Source organism: Polypterus senegalus, chromosome 4 (genome assembly GCF_016835505.1).
Source record: "Polypterus senegalus isolate Bchr_013 chromosome 4, ASM1683550v1, whole genome shotgun sequence".
NCBI lineage: Eukaryota > Metazoa > Chordata > Cladistia > Polypteriformes > Polypteridae > Polypterus > Polypterus senegalus.
The window spans coordinates 191,060,124-191,080,793 of NC_053157.1; positions in this window are offsets into that span (position 1 = coordinate 191,060,124).

Consider the following 20,670-nt stretch of genomic DNA (forward strand, 5'->3'; position numbering starts at 1 on the left):
TTGAAGTCAAATAAATATGGGTGCTCCACTGAGGGAGTGCATCAATGTTGAACAGTCATAAAAGAAATAATTGAATCCTAATCAACATTTCTGGCATTGCAAGCAAAATATATTAACTGACTTTAGATATTACTCAAAATGTTACTGTTACCTGTGCTGTGTGAAAGGGGTTACTTGTATTCAATTCTTGCCAATCCTGTGGAACAGGAATGTCAGTTATGCCAATAAGTGCACTGTAAATTCCATCCCTTACACAGACAGGCGTATGACACCGATATAACAGCACACGTGATTTATTTTTCTTTTCCCTTCTCCCTGTTCCCTGCAAGTCTAACACACAATCCCAAAGAACAATACACTTCTTTTCTTTCTCCTTCAATCTCCCCCGGCATGCATCGTATTCCTCCTGCCAACTCTGGGTCTCAGAGTAGTGGCTGCTTGCTCCTTTTATAACGCACCCGGAAGTGCTCCAGGGACTCGTTGCCACATTAAAGGCGGAAAAGCTGCTCTGTAGGGCTCAGCAGAAGCTACAGCACCCCCTGGTGGTACCCACAGATCCCAACAGAGCTGCACCAAACTCCAACTCACATGAAGCCCTGTGGAAGTCCTAGGCACTGCTGCAATCCACAGGGGCTGCCATCTAGAGCTCCCATGACACTGAGGGATACTTAATGAGACGATAAAAAATTTCATTTCCAGAAACAATGGCGATTATCAGTTAAGATGGAGGAGAATTATAGCAGAAATCCAATTCCATCTGACTTTCAAAGGTAATCGGGTCTTTTTTTCCATGCCACAATTCCAGCTGCATGTCTCAGTGATAGCATTCCATCCTTGGGTGCACCCCAAAGAAAATGGTTGCCAGCAGAATCTCTACTTGAACTTTCTCTCTTTCTTTCCTAGGTGACGAAGCGGAAGCGGAAGTAGAAGCAGACAATGGCCGACAGTGAGATGAATCGCGTTGCCATCGTTGTCGAGGAACTCCAGGCACTCGACAAACAGATTCAGAAACTCCTGTCTAGACGAAGGTACCTCAGAGACTTGAAGACTCGGCTGCTGGACAAACCACACCAAACAACGAAGCCGGCGTAACATCAACCCCACCTCGTGCCGCTCAAGTCCAAGGGCAAGTAAGCTTCGCCCCCGCGCCTCGTAGGAACAACGCTGATGAAGACCTCGACGGGTTTCAGCTTTGCAGGCGGGGGTTCAAGGCTAGAACACCTCCAGCGGCACAGGCGAGCATTCAAATCCAGAATCGATTCGACCCTCTCCGTCCCCAGTCTGCCTTCAACCCGGGTGATATAATCGTGGTAGGTGATTCCATTGTACGAAACCTGAATATCACGTGCCCTAATCAAAAATCCTTTGTTTCTTGTTTTCCCGGTGCTCGAGTTCGAGATGTGATGAGGCGGGCGCCGACCTTCTACCAGAAGCACAAGAGGGCAATTGGATCCATCATTCTACATGCCGGCGTAAACGACATAAGGCACCGAGAGTCAGAGGTTCTCAAGGCTGACTTCGCAGCACTAGTTGAAGACACGAAGGAGAGGACCCCATCCGCAAAAATCTTCATCTCGGGTCCACTACCTCTCGTCAGACGATCGCATGAATACTACAGTCGTCTGCTGGGTTTAAACAACTGGCTGAGAGGCTTCTGCGAGAATCAAGACATCGGGTTTATAGACAACTGGGATCTTTTTTGGAAAGGCCGCTTCTTCAAGCGGGATGGACTGCATCCGAATAGATTTGGCGCCCGGGTCCTCTCCGAAAACATCGCTAAGGTAATTCGTCTATCTTGACTGTCTACTTCTACTGCTAACCCCTTACGTAATGCTACTGGTTTGATAGGACATAATGGCTTAACAGAGTCTTCCGTTAAAGTGCACATCATTAATAATCTAATAACAAATCTTAATGCGTAAAAATCTAGGCAGTGCGGCAAAACACCAATAATTTAATTGAAATTACTACTTCAGATCAACACTGCATTAAGACTATAAAAACGGATTGTAGATTACATAAAAAGTACACACAGAGCGGCGTTAACAAAAATAACTTAATTTTTGTTCCGATTACCGATAACACGCATAAAATTCAGCTCTGCCCTTCAGAAACATTAAATATGGCACTATTAAATGTTAGAGCTTTAACTAACAAGACATTTTTTATAAACGATCTTATTAGTGATAGAAACATTGATTTTATTGCGCTAAATGAAACATGGCTTAATTCAATGGGGCGCAGTTTTAATCGAATCTGCGCCTCCGGATTACAGTTTTACTCGTGCGACCGCCAGGGAAAAGGCGGTTTGGCAAACATTTACTCGAGCTGATTAAAATGTAAAGATGTTAGTTTTGGTAAATTTAAGTCCTTTGAATATCTAGCCGTTGTTATTCATGGAGATTCTCACGTTCTCGTATTATCCGTGTATAGACCTCCTAAATATAACGCGTCTTTCCTTGAGGAATTCTCTGACTTAATGTCAATTTTAGTTACAAACTATGATGCACTCTTAATAGTCGCGACTTTAACTTTCATGTCGACAATCAGTGTGACCAAAAGGTAAAGGAATTCATGAACCTCCTGGACTCTTTTGATTTGAGGCAGCTCGTAAATCAGCCTACACATAAAGCAGGTCATACGTTAGACTTAGTGATTACTAAAGGACTTAAAGTTGATATAAAGCAGGTCACTGATATCGGTCTATCAGACCATTTCCTTCTACTATTTAATATAGAAATAAAGATAGAAAACGCTCATGAGAAGCATTTTGTTAAAAAACGCTTCTTTGACTCATCAGCAGCTTTAAAACTTACAACTATTCTAAGCAATCAGTCCGTTTATAATGCCAGCTATAATAGCGAGGATAATGTAAATAGTAAAGTGGAAAACTTTAATTCTAAAGTAAGAACTGCTGTTGACATAGTTGCACCTGAAAAGACAGTTAAAAATCCTCTAGTACTGTTATTCCATGGAAGACCCAAAGAGTGTCTGATTTAAAAGAACAGGTCGTAGAGCTGAGCGTAAATGGAGGAAAACTAAACTAACTATCCACTATGAAATATTAAAAGTTAAAATAACAGAATACAATAACACTGTCCGTCTTGAGAGGCTGCTATTTCTCTAATATTATAAATAACAATGCTAGTAATCCCAGAGTGTTATTTTCAACAATTGACCGTCTGTTAAACCCAGATAACACAAAGGAATGCCCCCAGAATACTTCCAGTGAAACCTGTGAGAACATTGCTGTATTTTTCACTCAAAAATTAATGATATTAGAGATAACATAGTATATCTCCCCAACACTGCAGAACCTCCAAAGCCCGGTACTCCGTTATAAACAAATTAAATGCTTTCACCAGGATAGATTTACCTGAATTACATAGTATAATCTCTCAACTGAAACCTCCACCTGCGTCCTTGACCCAATACCAACCAGGTTTTTCAAAGAAATATCAGGCGTCTAATTGACAATATTCTGGACATAGTAAATTCGTCATTAGATACGGGGGTCTTTCCAGACTGTCTTAAGACTGCTGTAGTTAAACCCCTTCTTAAGAAACATAATCTTGACCCCTCTGCCTTTGAAAATTTTAGACCCATTTCTAACCTGCCCTTCTTAAGTAAAATTCTAGAGAAGGCAGTCATTATGCAGTTAAATGACCACCTAAATAAACATGCTATTCTTGATACTTTCAGTCAGGCTTCAGAACAAATCACAGTACAGAAACTGCACTTGTTAAAGTAGTAAATGACTTGGGTAAATGCAGACAGAGGCCATTTATCTGTTCTCATCCTCTTAGATCTGAGTGCTGCATTTGACACCATTGATCATAATATTCTTAGAAATCGCCTTAGTCAATGGGTGGGCCTCTCTGGCAGTGTCTTAAATTGGTTTGAATCCTACCTGGCAGGGAGAAAATTCTTTGTGAGTTGTGGTAATCAAATCTCAAAGACACATGATATCCGATATGGTGTTCCACAAGGCTCTATCCTGGGTCCGCTGTTATTCTCAATCTATATGCTTCCGTTAGGTCAGATTATCTCAGGTTACAATGTGAGCTACCACAGCTATGCTGATGACACACAGCTGTACTTATCTATAGCACCTGATGACTCCGACTCTTTCGATACACTAACACAATGTCTTACTGGTATTTCTGAATGGATGAATAGTAATTTTCTCAAACTAAATAAAGAGAAACTGAAATTTTGTAATTGGCAATAATGGATTCAGCGAGGTTATCAGAAATAAACTTAATGCACTAGGATTAAAAGTTAAGACGGAAGTAAAAAAATTTAGGGGTAACCGTTGACTGTAATCTGAATTTTAAATCGCATATTCATCAGACCACTAGGACAGCATTTTTCATTTAAGAAACATAGCTAAAGTTAGACCTCTTATATCATTGAAAGATGCTGAGAAATTAATTCACGCTTTTGTTTTCAGTAGACTAGATTACTGTAACGCACTCCTCTCAGGACTACCCAAAAAGACATAAATCATTTGCAACGAGTGCAGAATGCAGCTGCTAGAATCCTAACTGGGAAAAGAAAATCCGAACACATTTCTCCAGTTTTGATGTCACTACACTGGTTGCCTGTGTCATTCAGGATTGACTTTAAAATACTGCTTATGGTTTATAAAGCCTTAAATAATCTCGCTCCATCTTATATATCGGAATGCCTGACACGTTATATTCCAAATCGTAACCTTAGATCTTCAAATGAGTGTCTCCTTATAATTCCAAAAGCTAAACTTAAAAGAAGTGGTGAGGCGGCCTTCTGCTGCTATGCACCTAAAATCTGGAATAGCCTGCCAATAGGAATTCGCCAGGCAAATACAGTAGAGCACTTTAAAACACTGCTGAAAACACATTACTTTAACATGGCCTTCTTATAACTTCACTTTAACTTAATCCTGATACTCTGTATGTTCAATTCTTCATAATAACTATTCATGGTGGCTCTAAAATCCGTACTGACCCCTACTCTCTCTTCTGTTTCTTTTTCCGGTTTCTTTGTGGTGGCGGCCTGCACCACCACCTACTCAAAGCATCATGATGCTCCAACAATGATGGACTGAAAGCCAGAAGTCTACGTGACCATCATCATCAGGTCCTTCCATGAAAATATGATGATTTATGTTAGGTAGAATGCCCAGAGGGGACTGGGCGGTCTCTTGGTCTGGAACCCTACAGATTTTATTTTTTCTCCAGCTTTGGAGTTTTTGTTTTTTCTGTCCACCCTGGCCATCGGACCTTACTCTTATTCTATGTTAATTAATGTTGACTTATGTTTATCTTTTATTGTGTCTTCTATTTCTATTCATTTTGTAAAGCACTTTGAGCTACATTTTTTTTGTATGAATATGTGCTATATAAATAAATGTTGATTGATTGATTGATTGATACTTAAATATGGTTACATTAGCTATAGGTGGTTACATTAAATTTGATTGGATGACAAACTGTTCTGAAAACATTCTTTTTTTAATTAATTTTATTGTAATAATTCCATACAAATCAATCAATTTTTACAAAAAGTACGATTGAGAACAAGTTGACCCCAGAGAGAGAGAGCATGGCCAATGGGGTAAAACTTAAGGCTTGTATACACACCAAAATTAATGAGTTAAGCAATAGAGATGAATGGAGAAGAAAAAGAAATGTGGAAATAATTGCTTCCTCTATGCTGTAAGAGCTTATTCTAAAATATTATTGATTAGATCCTGCCATGTTTTGAAAAAAATCTGTACAGAATCTCTAACTGAATATTTGATTTTTTCCAATTTCATATAGTATAAAACATTGGTTTCCCAGTGACTTAAAAGAGGAGAGTTAGGATTCTTCCAGTTTAGCAAGATAAGTCTGCGTGCCAAAAGTGTAGTGAATGTAATCACAGTTTGTTTGTCCTTCTCCACTTTAAACCCATCTGGAAGAACACCAAACACAGCTGTTAATGGGTTAGGAGGGATTGTGACACCAAGGCTGTCTGAAAGGACCAAAGGACCAAAACATATGACCCAGTGAGGCTAGGACTTGATTGCAGCGTTCGCAGTTTGGATCCTGCCCTGGAAACATTTTGGAGAGTTTTAAGCGTGACAGATTTGCTCAATATATAATTTTGAGTTGAATAATTGTATGCTTTGCGCATATGGAGCTCGAGTGAATTCTCTGAATTGCTATTTTCCACTCCTTTTCTGAAATATTGATTAAGAGATCTTTTCCCAGTTTCCTCTTGGATCTTTGAAAGGGAGGGACTATAAAATAATTTTATATATTGCAGAGATGGTGTCTAAGTCCTTGAAACTGAGCAATATTTTATCCAGCATGGATGAGGGTGCAAGGTGAGGAAAATCGGGCAGGTTCTGTTTAACAAAGCTCCTAATTTGAAGATAGTGAAAGAAATGTGTAGCTGGAATGTTAAACTTGGAATGTAATTGTTCATAGGATGCAAAGACGTTGTCTATATAAAGATCTATATAAGAAAGTTAATCCCAAATGTGTTCCATATATTAAAAACTGTATATGTTTGCAAAGGTTGAAAGAGGTTGTTCTCTTGCAGAGATGCCACAGATAAAAGCTTTTCCATCTTAAAATGCTTTCTACATTGGTTCCATATTCTGAGTGAGTGAAGCACAATTGGGTTATCAGTATATTGCCGATAACTTGCATTTATTGGGGCACAAAGCAGGGAATATAAAGAAGTACTGCAGGATTTTACTTCTATGGTGGACCAGGTCTGTGTATGTTTGTGTCCAGGTTTTTATAGCTTGTATGTTTTGCTGCCCAGTAATAAAACTGAAAGTTAGGTAGAGCCATGCCACCTTCTGCCTTTGATCTTTGTAGGGTCACTCTTTGGATATGTGGATGTTTTGAGTTCCAGATAAATGAGGTTATTGTTAAATCTAATTGCTTAAAAAATGATTTATTGATGTATATTGGAATGTTTTGAAATAAAAAAGAAGCTTAGGAAGAATATTCATCTTAACAATGTTAATTCTTCGCAATAGAGTGAGATGAAGGGTTGACCATCTATGCAAGTTTTGCTTAATTTTTTCCATGCAGACGGCATTTTGTTGATAAAGAGCTTTTTGTTTACTTGTGATGTTTACCTCTAGGTATTTAAACAGTTCTGCAATGATAAAAGGTAGGGCGTCTAATCTAATATTATATGCTTGAGAATTCACTGGAAAGAGTACAATTTTATTCAGATTAAATCTGAGACCAGAGATCTTTTGAAATTCTGTAAGTGCTGTTAAGACTGCAGGCACAGAATTTTGTGGGTCTGAGATATACAGTACCATATCATCTGCATAGAGAGAAATTTTATGTTCCAGTCCTTCTCTGATAATCCCCTTTATCTGATCAGCATTTCGACAGTGAACCGCCAGTGGCTCAATGGTGATTGCAAATAGCAGCGGTGACAAGGGGCATTCCTGTCTGGTACCTCGTTCTAATTTAAAGTAGTCTGAACAAATGTTGTTGATACAAACTGATGCTTCTCATTTGGTATACAGTAGTTTGGTCCATGCACAAACGTTCGGGTCAAAACCAAATTTCTCTAATGTAGTGAAAAGTTATTTCCATTCAATCATGTCAAATGCTTTTTCTCCATCCAATGATAATAATATTTCTGGGGTGTTTGACTTTGTTGGTGAGTATATTACATTAAACAGGTGTTGAAGATTGGAAGATAAGTGTCAACCCCTGATAAATCCAGTTTAATCTTGTGATATTACCTAAGGAAGCACTTTCTCCATACTTCCAGCTGTGATTTTTGAGAGTATCTTAACGTCATTATTCAGAAGTGAAATTGGTCTGTATGATGCACATTGTAATAAGTCCTTATTTTGTTTAGGAAAGATGGTGATTAACGCTTGGCGAAAAGTTTGACGAAGAGTTTGATTGTCTCTAGCTTCTGTAAATGTTGTTAATAGGTGGGGAGCTTGCTGAGTGGAGAATTTCTTATAAAATTCTGCAGGGTAACCATCAGGGCCTGCTGCTTTCCCGCACTGAAGTGACTTTACGGCATCTAGTAAATAGCGCCAGAGGTTTGTCCAGTTCCTCCGGACTAAGAGTATCTATTTGTGGTATCTGTAATGTATCCAGAAATGTATTACAGTAATATAATAAAATATAAGGATTTATAGTAGTCTCTAAATGTGGGCATTATATTTTTATGGTCGATGATTTTGTCTCCATTCGTGTTGGTGATCACTGGGATTGCGTTGCGAACTTCTTGCTTGTGGATTTGTTCTGAAAACATTCTAACTACAGTACCTGACAATTATTTTCCTAACTGACTTGTTTTAGTCCAGTAAACCCAGTCAGTATATGTGTTCATTTCATAGTGCAAATTGTACTCATAGCATACAAGTTCCTGTAAGAATGTTTATTATTTCTTTGAAGCAGCAGTTTTCATCTAAATGTTCTCTTGAGGAAAATTAGAGTTTTGTAGCTTGTACTTTAGCCACAATATCAGTCTCACTTTGCACTTTTTTTAACACTCACATTATAACCAATATACTCATGATTCCAAGATCTCATAAATCTTTTTAAGAATATAGTGTACTGTTGCTACTTTGAATTTGAAGCTTGTTATAATCCATTGATAGGCTATTGCATCCCATTTGTTTGTACCTGCAGACTTTGGATTCCAAACTGCTTGCTTATGTTTGTTCTTAAACAAGTGGTCAAGAGGACCCACTATGGTGGTGTTTGTTCATATTAATGATGCGTGTGTCATTCAACTATATGTTTAATTAAATAGTGTCAACTGGTGTGAAATTATTAAGAGTGAACTATAAAATCTGAGAACATTAAACAGTTGATTAATTTGCTACAAATTTACTATGCACATTATAAAACAATTTTATATATATAGTAGTCCCTCTAGACATTTGTGGTTTTAGATATTCGTGATTTGGTTGTAAACAATTAAATGAGAATTTTTTTGAGCGTGCTAAAAGATTGCAGAAACTTGTAGACTACATGTAAGTAAAAAAAAATACAAACAACACTGAAAATGATTTGTATCACATTAAATCACATAATATATAAATATACATTTTATTTAATATCTGTTAGTGTAAGTAAATAATATTGTATATCTTACAATACAAAAAAAGATCATTTTGCTTGAGTTCTCACTACGTTCATAATGGCTAACATGGTACAACACCCTAGTACTACAGAAATGAAACCATAAACATATCCCGCTGTGACATGCGCCACCACAGTTAGGGGGCCCCGCATATTAGTTGTGATTTTTCAAGTTCCCATAACCCTTGTAAATGTGAATGGATGACCTGCAATTAAAACATTTGCAGTATCAAGTGTACAGGTTTTTTAATCAAAATGATTACACCATTCAGATTCTAATTAAATTTATTATTATGTTTGAAACTGACAGCTCAACAACATAAGACACATGCATATGCATATATTAGGGCAGCACTTCCCAATTGGGGGTGCGAGCAACTGTTGCTGGGGGTGCCAGAATCCATCGAGGAAGAAAAATGAAAAACATTATTTGTACAAAATCTTAATTTATCTATCCATTCCTAAATAATTAATTTTTATTTCGTATCAGTGCAATTCGCTGCTTGTTAAATCAGATGACTTCTGCTCTTAGGTGCACTTAGTGCTGCGTGGATATTATGAACTATCGTATCTGTTCAAGTTCTATTTACATTTTAAATATAAGTAAGTTTTATTATGTTTTTAGTCGACAGAAATATCTTTGGTAGGAATGTAAGTTAAATTCGGTCATCATTGCATACATTTTTAAAGACTAAATTCAACTTGCATTCCTTACCAAAGATATTTTTGTCGACTAAATAGAACCTACTTATATCCAAATAGAACTTAAAAAGATATATTTTTTTGAATCTGACCACGCATTTTAGATCGACTTAACGCACACTACATCGAGCCCACGTGCTATTGTGCTCTCACCTGCCTGCCTCAATAAGTCACTGTCGCTTCGCTCTTACATTTTTACCATTCATTTAATCATGGCTAGTCGTGAAAAAATTTGAAAATGGAAGGAGGATTACACCGAGTATGGCTTTACCAAAACAATTATTAATGGAGAATAAAGTATCCATTATTCATAAAGCTACAATTGGTGATCTGTTTTTCTGCGTTAACCTCATATTTTTTCATACTTCTCAAACCAAGGGGGTGCGAAATCGGCCTTGTCCGTCACATGGGGTGCGAGGCTAAAATGAATCGGGAAGCGCTGTATTAGGTAGACCTGCTTGTTGGCAGTTTTTTCCTCCAAACAATCAAAGATATTGCTGTAACTCAATATAAGTACAGCATTTAGACATGCTGAAAAGGTTTAGTTGTTATTTGACCAAAAACATTACAAAGGGAGAGACACTAGTATGATAGTTGGTGCTGAATGAGATGGCTCCTGCTTAACAGAAACCCATATGTGAATTTTATTACCTACAGTTTCTATTATATAATTCATTATAGATTTTAAACAACAACATTATAATAATGATGAAGAGCACCTCTGAACACACAACACATCAGATCTTAAAGCAAACAGGCTCCAGCAACAGCAGAAGACCACAGTAGGTTTCACTCTTTTCAGCTAAGAACAGACAATGCTAGAGGCACATGATTATAAAAACTAGACAAGTGAAAATGAAAAAAATGTCACTTCTTGTCATCAATCTCGATTACTGCTGCTGTGCAAATGAGTTGTGCTTGAATTTAGCATGAACTGTATTAATCCATGGAGTCATCATGGCTTGTGTTAAAAGCAAAAGATGGTGGAAGTGCAATGGTGTATGGAATGTTTTCTTGGCACATATTAGATCTCTTAATATCAGTTGAGTGTCATTTGAAAGTCACAGCATGCCCAAGTATTGTTGCTAACCACAAGTATCCATTCATGCCTACAGTTCCCCTTTTCAAACGGATACTTTATTTAAGATAATATGCTGTGTACACATATATATCCTCATGTAATGTTTAGAACAGTTGTTAATTTTACAAGAGGATATTTTCAGCTGTCATGTAAAGTACTTATAAACATTAGCAGTGCAGATTTTATTAACTTCAATTTCAGTCTCCTCTCTCAAATTAAAAAATGTGGCATCAATTTAACTTAGTAGGAATTTTAACTTAATAACAGAATATGACATCAATCATAACCTAGATAGATGGATAGATAGATAATTATTTTTTTCCAAGATCATATTAAAACTTTACAGAACATGACAAAACTTGACAGAGAGAAATAAAGGGAAAAAAAAATACTGTATATATACAGTACATATATATGTTGTCACATACGTGCACATGGGAGGAAGCTAAAGGGTCTAAAGGACCTTTCCGCTTCCACCCTTTATGACTACATTCCCTGTATTGGCCTTTAAAGCCGCCATTTTTGAGTAACCTAAGCAGTTCTGTTTTGGACTCTGTTCTGAGCACATCAGTGCTAGCAATATACCCATTCGCAGCCAGGGAATATTATAAGGGTTGCTGCCCCAAACCTTTTTATGACTCTTGTGTCTGCTTTTTGTGACAATGTATATGCACACACATATAGTAAACCACCAGGGCACTTACAGCTGCCCTAACCTGACACAGACAGGCAGAGACATGAGTTGCCACACAACACACATTTTATTTTCAGTTCCCGGCACAAAATGCTCCCAGGGCAAAGCACAACAAAGTCCCTTTTCATTCTTCTTCTCTCCCTTCTTTGCTGCTTCCAGTCTTCTCCCAGCAAGCTTTGTCCACCTCCTCCCAACTCTGGCTCCCTGAATGGAGTGAGGCAGCCTCTTTTATAGGGCACCCGGAAATGCTCCAGGTGCTCCCAAATCTTCTTCCGATAGCATTGCACTGCTGCAACCCAGGGCTCAGCAATTGTCCAGGCACCCCCTGGTGGTGGCCACGGGCCCCAGTAAGATCAAGCTTATAAGCTCCAAACCCGTGGCCCCCTGAATATGTCCTCTACCCTGGTCTTTCCATCATAGGGGTATCAAATCCAGCTGTTAGCCACTATATATACACTCACCTAAAGGATTATTAGGAACACCTGTTCAATTTCTCATTAATGAAATTATCTAATCAACCAATCACATAAAAGTTGCTTCAATATATATACTAGCAAAATACCCGCGCTTCGCAGCAGAGAAGTAGTGTGTTAAAGAAGCAATGAAAAAGAAAAGGAAACATTTTGAAAATAACGTAACATGATTGTCAATGTAATTGTTTTGTCACTGTTGTGAGTGATGAGTGTTGTTGTCATATACACATATATACATACATATATATATCTACATATATACACATACATATACATACACACATACATACATACATACACACACACATATATAAACATATATATACATATACATACATATCTACATATATACACACACAGCTATTTCGTATCTATCTATCAGTGCAATACGCTGCTTGTTAAAATGGATAACTCCCGCTCTTACGTGCAAGTCTGCGTGGATATTATGAACTATCGTATTTGTTCAAGTTCTATTTAAATTTTAAATAGAAGGAATTTTTATTTAGTCGACAGAAATATCTTTGGTAGGAATGGTAAAAACAGACAGGAATATTATTCCTGAATAAATCAACTCAAACCTTAAACAACTTATAATATTTTGCTCTCCATAAAAATATATCCTGTCTAAATTATACAAGTTAGAAATAAAGTAAACATTAAAAGAACAAACATTCAAATTTCTTTACTCTTATGTAATTTTATATAAAAAATAAACTTAGATTTTAAATATCCCAAAAGATTTTGCTCTCCATAAAAATATATCCTGTCAAAATTATACAAATTCAAATATGAACATGCTGCATAACAAAACCTGGAAATATAAATAAAATGTGTTCCTTTCAGCAATAACAAATCAAATCATTCAGTTGTCTTTGCTCATATGTCATTTTAGAGCTGGACGCCTGGCATCTTTTTTTGGCAACAAATTCGTTTATGTTTGGTGTGAGGTTCTGTGTTGTGGAGATTCTCAGGATGGATTGCAGGTGCTCATCAGTGAGGCGACTCCTGTGTGCTGTTTTGTTAGTCTTTATCACTGAGAAGAGCTTCTCACACAGATATGTGCTACCAAACATGCACAAGGTTCGAGCCGCATGTAGACGGACTTTTTTTGTTCTTCAAAGTCACCAAAGCGCCGTGCAAACTCAGTGCGCTCAGTTTATCAGCAAAGTGCGTATTTGGGAACACCGTAGTGACGACTTGGTTTAACATTACTTGGCAACAGGGAAAGTGGGGCAAGGTGTACTGGTGCATTTGTGTCTCCCATAAAAGCAGCTTCACTTGAAATCACTTTGTGATTGTGCACGGGTAAAACGTCCGCTGAAGTGTCAGATTCTTATTTAATTCTTCTGCTTTCTGTATCTTCTGCATTGCATTCAGGTTACCCTGATGTTTTGTGTCATAGTGCCGTCTTAGATTAAATTCTGTAATTACAGCCACATTAGCTCCACAAATGAGACACACGGGTTCAGTAAACATATACTCAGCCTCCCATCGGTTTTTAAAGGCTCTATTTTCAGAATCAACTTTTCTCTCCAGCATCGTGTGAGCTAGCTTCACAATAACTTGCAGCATCATAAGGTAGACTTGATTAACGCGGTAAGTGTTACGGCAAGGCAGCTGAAGCGCTGCATTATGGGATCTGTAGTTTATTGTGTTACCAGCGCTTCATATACCTGGGCCATTAATAACAATAATACAGTATATAAAATGATCTCGGGCGGATATAATTACACGCCAGGCCGGATGTGGCCCGTGGCCCTTGAGTTTGACAAATATGGACTAAATAGAACTTGAAAAGATATATTTTTGAAATGTGATCGCGCAATTCAGATAGAGTTGACGCAGCACTACAGCCTGCATCCTCCCTCGCTCTTACTTTTTACCGTTCATCTAATGAATACACTGAGTATGGCTTTACCAAAACAATCATTGATGGCGAATAAAGTATCCATTATTCGAGTATGTAGATCGGGATATATATATACATATATATATATATATACCGCAGCGTATCAGCGAGAAGTAGTGTGTTAAAAAGCTAGAAAAGAAAAGGGAACATTTTAAAAATAACGTAACATGACTGTCAATATACAGTATTTGTTTTGTGAGTGTTACTGAGTGTTGCTGTCATCAAGGATTTGATTATCATTATTTCTTTCAATCAGGCTCGTATTTGTAGGATGTGTTGTGTTCAAGTTACATTCCGTGTTTGTCAATCGTTGTAAAGATGACAGGTTTCTTTCATCGATTCGTTTCTTACTGCATCAATAAACAGCTCGTCTTCTTCTTTATCTGAGACCTGACACACTGCATGCACGTTTTTTTTTACACTGTCTTCCTTTAGCGGGACATTGACTTTTTCCACCGTGTGCTTTGTTTCCGCAGTAGCTGGATTTATGAATATGCTTATCAGGCGCTTCATATTTTTGCTGCCTTTTCAATTGTGTAATTGGTTTTGTTCAGCACTCTTTGGAACTGTTGCCTTTTATCTGTGCACTGCGTCAGTTCACGTGAGCCGCTCGGTGTACATGCATTGAAGGTTCCCAGCTGTGCTGGTGCCATCTGGTGCTATGTCCATGGCTGTATTTAATGTTACCTTAGTCCTGGCACTTAAAACTTTCTCTCGCAGTTTCGCTGAGTTTGTGTCAAACACCACCCTGACCATCTCATCTTCCTCTCCATAAACACAGTCCTTCACCCGTGAATATTTAGTGGAGTTTGCTATTGGATTGCTGCTGACGGACGGCCTTATATGGGCAGGCACTAAATTACAAGCGCCAGCGCAGCCTGTCTATGAACTTAATTTAAAGTGTAGGTTTACATCGTGCTTTGTTTCCGAAGTAGCAGAACTCATGAACATGGTTGTATATGTCACTCGCTCACTTCTTATTGTTTCGCTGCCTTCTCAATTATATAATGCATGTTTTCTTCAGCGCTTTTTGGAGGTCTTCCTGGTTTTCTATGTACTGCGTGATTACGTGGGAGGCGTGATGATGTCACACGAAACTCCGCCCCACGGCGTTCAAGCTCATCTCCATTACAGTAAATGGAGAAAAACAGCTTCCAGTTATGACCATTACGCGTAGAATTTCGATATAAAACCTGCCCAACTTTTGTAAGGAAGCTGTAAGTAATGAACCTGCCAAATTTCAGCCTTCCACCCACAAGGGAAGTTGGAGAATTAGTGATGAGTCAGTGAGTGAGTGAGGGCTTTGCCTTTTATTAGTATAGATATTGTGAAGGATGGCCGGCCGTTTATCCCGGCCAATACCCCCAAGCCGCCAGGTGGAGCCCTCCTTGCAGCATGGAGGTCCACAGAAGACCAGCAGGGCATTATGGACAATGTGGTTTTTATGCACAGCCCTGCTGGATGCCATGGGGCCCACAAGAGGGAGCTGCAGGGAGGACCGAGGACTTCTTTGTGCCTTATGACCCGGAAGTTTGTCATAGGAAGAGCGACGGTCTTCCGGGTTGAAGACAAGAGCTTTTACCTGACCCGGAAGTGATTGAGGATCACATGGACTGGGGGTTGAGAACACTTCCGGGTCAGGGAGTATAAAAGGACTGTGGGAGCTCCCAGACGGCGAGCTGAGCTGGGTGGAAGGGTGGCAACACGTCTGGGAGCTGGAGGATTGGATTATTGTGTATTTGTGATTAGTGATTATTATTGCATGAGTATTGTGGTGGAGAGTGTGCTTTGTGCACTATAGCATAAAAATAAAGTCAACTTGAGGACTTTTACCTGGTGTCTGGAGTCGTGGACAGGGGTTCAAGGGAGCGAGAGCGCCCCCTATCGTTCACAATATATGTATCTATATATATATAAATATATATATATACACACATACATACACACACACATTATATATACAGTATATATATATCTATATCTATATATTTATCTATATCTATATCTATATCTCTCTCTAGGGGCGGCACGGTGGCGCAGTGGTAGCGCTGCTGCCTCGCAGTTAGAAGACCCAGGTTCGCTTCCCGGGTCCTCCCTGCGTGGAGTTTGCATGTTCTCCCCGTGTCTGCGTGGGTTTCCTCCCACAGCCCAAAGACATGCAGGTTAGGTGGAATTGCGATTTTGAATTGGCCCTAGTGTGTGCTTGGTGTTTGTGTGTGTGTCCTGTGGTGGGTTGGTGCCCTGCCTGGGATTGGTTCATGCCTTGTGCCCTGTGTTGGCTGGGATTGGCTCCAGCAGACCCCCGTGACCCTGTGTTTGGATTCAGCAGGTTGGAAAATGGATGGGATATATATATATAGCAAAATACCCGCGCTTTTCAGCGGCGAAGTACTGCCTTAAAAGTTTTATTAAGAAGAAAATTAAACCTTTTTAAACTGAGGGAAAATATACCAATAAATATTTATTAAGGATCTCTTTGTATACCACATTGTGAGTTCGGCCCTCCGGTTGTAATATGACCAAGCTGTGCGCTGAGCTTACTATTAAGCATGCAAGTACAGTTGGCCATGTGAACAGTAATCTTGTTTCAAATGTCACAGCTTGGATTGCTGCTGTCATAATCGGTTTGAGTTTCATGGTTTGTTTCAATTACGACAGTATTTGTAGGACTTGTGTTGAAGTGACATTCGGCATCTGTCAAGCTTTGTAAGTATACAACCAGTTTCATCGATAACTTCACATCCAGCTTTTGAGAGTTTAAACATTCAGAAGCATCAAAGTGTCCACTATTGAAATCGTCACCTGTGAATCTAAGATGTTTAAGAGGCATTGGCGGTTGTCCAAAGGTGTAAAATATTTGGCCATTTCGGTACACTTGAAAGTGACAACCAAACAATTCAGCAACAGCCATCAACTCACATGCAGATGCATAGGTGAAGGGCTTAAGCATTTCACTCTTATAGTGCTCCTGTGTAGTATAATTATCTCCTGTCGTCAGTCCACACTTTGAACCTGTCCTAGTCATTCAATACATAAGACACAATGTTTCTCCAGACATCAAGAGTGAGCCTGATATGGCCGTGCAATATGTAACAAAGAGAATGGAAAAGATAGGTGCCATCTCCGGGCATGGAAACCACTCGGTAAGTGACAGTTCTTTGATCGATGGTGATCACCTCGATAGACATGTTAATGCGGGTATGGTTGGAATGATAAAGGAAATGGGTACCTGAACAATGTAAAGTAAGTCTAAAATACCTACACAATAACTATAATCGTAATAAATGAACAATAAAACAGCGGAGAAGCCGTGGATTAAATAAAAAGGCTGTAGTTATTAGCAGGGAGACGTGAATCCCGTAGCGAAGCAAGGAAGGGAATGTAGAGACTGGAGCGACGGACAGCCTTATATAGGCAGGCAGCCAGCCAACAACGTGGGAGGCATTGGGATGGGGGACCCAGTGCCGCCTCACACGGTGACTGAGCTGCAGGCTATGGACGATTATATGTACGTAAGTAGGATTCAGTTAGCGTTGGGAACCTGCATACCAAATTTCTTGAAGATGGGCCGATAAGTAACAAAGACTGTTGAAAAGTTCAATATGGCGGCCGACAGTGGCATCATACCACCGAAATAAGTACCAAATTTCAACCTTCTACCTACACAGGAATTTGGAGAATTAGTGACGTTTGAAAGTTCAATATGACGGCTGACAGTGGCATCATTCCACCGAAATAAGTACGTACATTGGTTTCGGTTAGCGCAGGGAAGCCGCCTACCAAATTTTGTGAAGATGGGACCATGAATAAGAAAGTTCAACATGGTGGACGTTGTTGACCGTTATGACTGTTACGCATTGAATTTCTAAATGAAACCTGCTTAACTTTTGTAAGTAAACTGTAAGGAATGAGCCTGCCAAATTTCAGCCTTCTACCTACACGGGAAGTTGGAAAATTAGTGACGTTGGAAAGTTCAATATGGTGGCCGACAGTGGCGTCATACCATCGAAATAAGTATGTACATCGGTTTCGGTTAGTGCAGGGAAGCCGGCTACCAAATTTCGTGAAGATGGGGCCATAAATAAGAAAGTTCAACATGGCGGGCGTTGTCAACTGTTATCGACCGTTATGACCGTTACGCGTAGAATTTCGAAATGAAGCCTGCTCAACTTTTGTAAGTAAGCTGTAAGGAATAAGCCTGCCAAATTTCAGCCTTCTACCTACACGGGAAGTTGGAGAATTAGTGATGAGTCAGTCAGTCAGTCAGTCAGTGAGGGCTTTGCCTTTTATTAGTATAGATATATATATATATAAATACTGTATATAGTACTATAATAGAAGACAAAAATATAGGTAACCCCATATAATTGGATTGTATGGAAACTAAAAAACATGTAATAATTGCAGAGCAATCTTTTTAGACATGAGTTAAGGATTGAAATGACAAAGATAGCAGAACTATCAGTTTATAGTCCTTCTGGTAGGAAGATGTGGGTCCAGGTAGGCGGACACCGGAAGGGATGTCAGAGGTGTTCTAGCCGTCAATTATCCATTCTGCAGAGAAAGAAAGAGTGAAAGGCACTAGGACACAGTGACCACCCCATAATAGAATTACAGCCACGAGAGCCTTTCAGTTGTCCCGTATGTGCAAGCGTATGACAATATATACACCTCTCATGGGTCAAGCATAAGATTATTCATTTGATATTTGAATTTTTAGAATCACTATTCTAGAATGATCATCAAAGAATGATGAAATCATATTTTAATAAAAAAAAACAACCTGTCTTACTTTCTTTTAATACTGTATGTCCACTTATAGTACATTTTAGGATGTGAATGCCACTTCCACTAGTATAAACCACTATATGTAGTGTTAGTGAGTCAGTACCAAACATCTAGCATGACAATGTAAGATTTCATTGTTTCTGGCATTAGTTCAGTGACTTACTTAGTTTTAGCTATCTACTTCTCTTGTTATATTATACTCTGCTGTAACTTGCCTATTGCCCTAGAACTATAAAAGATACAAGGTGTTCTGACAGTGAACTGCAAGGTAAATATTTTGAATAGCACCAGGAGATGAGCATAAGAAAATGAATAAAGGACAAGCTGGGAAATCACAGTTAGAGCACAAAGCAGAGATGTTAGACAACATTCAACTCAAAAGAATGAGCAAGAGGTCAAAATACAGTGGTGTGAAAAACTATTTGCCCCCTTCCTGATTTCTTATTCTTTTGCATGTTTGTCACACAAAATGTTTCTGATCATCAAAAAAAAATTAACCATTAGTCAAATATAACACAAGTAAACACAAAAGGCAGTTTTTAAATGATGGTTTTTATTATTTAGGAGAAAAAATCCAAACCTACATGGCCCTGTGTGAAAAAGTAATTGCCCCCTGAACCTAATAATTGGTTGGGCCACCCTTAGCAGCAATAACTGCAATCAAGCGTTTGCGATAACTTGCAATGAGTCTTTTCCAGCGCTCTGGAGGAATTTTGGCCCACTCATCTTTGCAGAATTGTTGTAATTCAGCTTTATTTGAGGGTTTTCTAGCATGAACCGCCTTTTTAAGGTCATGCCATAGCATCTCAATTGGATTCAGGTCAGGACTTTGACTAGGCCACTCCAAAGTCTTCATTTTGTTTTTCTTCAACTATTCAGAGGTGGGTTTGCTGGTGTGTTTTGGGTCATTGTCCTGTTGCAGCACCCAAGATCGCTTCAGCTTGAGTTGACGAACAGATGGCCGGACATTCTCCTTCAGGATTTTTGGTAGACAGTAGAATTCATGGTTCCATCTATCACAGCAAGCCTTCCAGGTCCTGAAGCAGCAAAACAACCCCAGACCATCACACTACCACCACCATATTTTACTGTCGGTATGATGTTCTTTTTCTGAAATGCTGTGTTCCTTTTACGCCAGATGTAACGGGACATTTGCCTTCCAAAAAGTTCAACTTTTGTCTCATCAGTCCACAAGGTATTTTCCCAAAAGTCTTGGCAATCATTGAGATGTTTCTTAGCAAAATTGAGACGAGCCCTAATGTTCTTTTTGCTTAACAGTGGTTTGCGTCTTGGAAATCTGCCATGCAGGCCGTTTTGCCCAGTCTCTTTCTTATGGTGGAGTCGTGAACACTGACCTTAATTGAGGCAAGTGAGGCCTGCAGTTCTTTAGACGTTGTCCTGGGGTCTTTTGTGACCTCTCGGATGAGTCGTCTCTGCGCTCTTGGGGTAATTTTGGTCGGCCGGCCACTCCTGAGAAGGTTCACCACTATTCCATGTTTTTGCCATTTGTGGATAATGGCTCTCACTGTGGTTCACTGGAGTTCCAAAGCTTTAGAAATGGCTTTATAACCTTTACCAGACTGATAGATCTCAATTACTTCTGTTCTCATTTGTTCCTGAGTTTCTTTGGATCTTGGCATGATGTCTAGCTTTTGAGGTGCTTTTGGTCTACTTCTCTGTGTCAGGCAGCTCCTATTTAAGTGATTTCTTGATTGAAACAGGTGTGGCAGTAATCAGGCCTGGGGGTGGTTACGGAAATTGAACTCAGGTGGGATACACCACAGTTAGGTTATTTTTTAACAAGGGTGCAATTACTTTTTCACACAGGGCCATGTAGGTTTGGATTTTTTCTCCTAAATAATAAAACCATCATTTAAAAACTGCATTTTGTGTTTACTTGTGTTATATTTGAC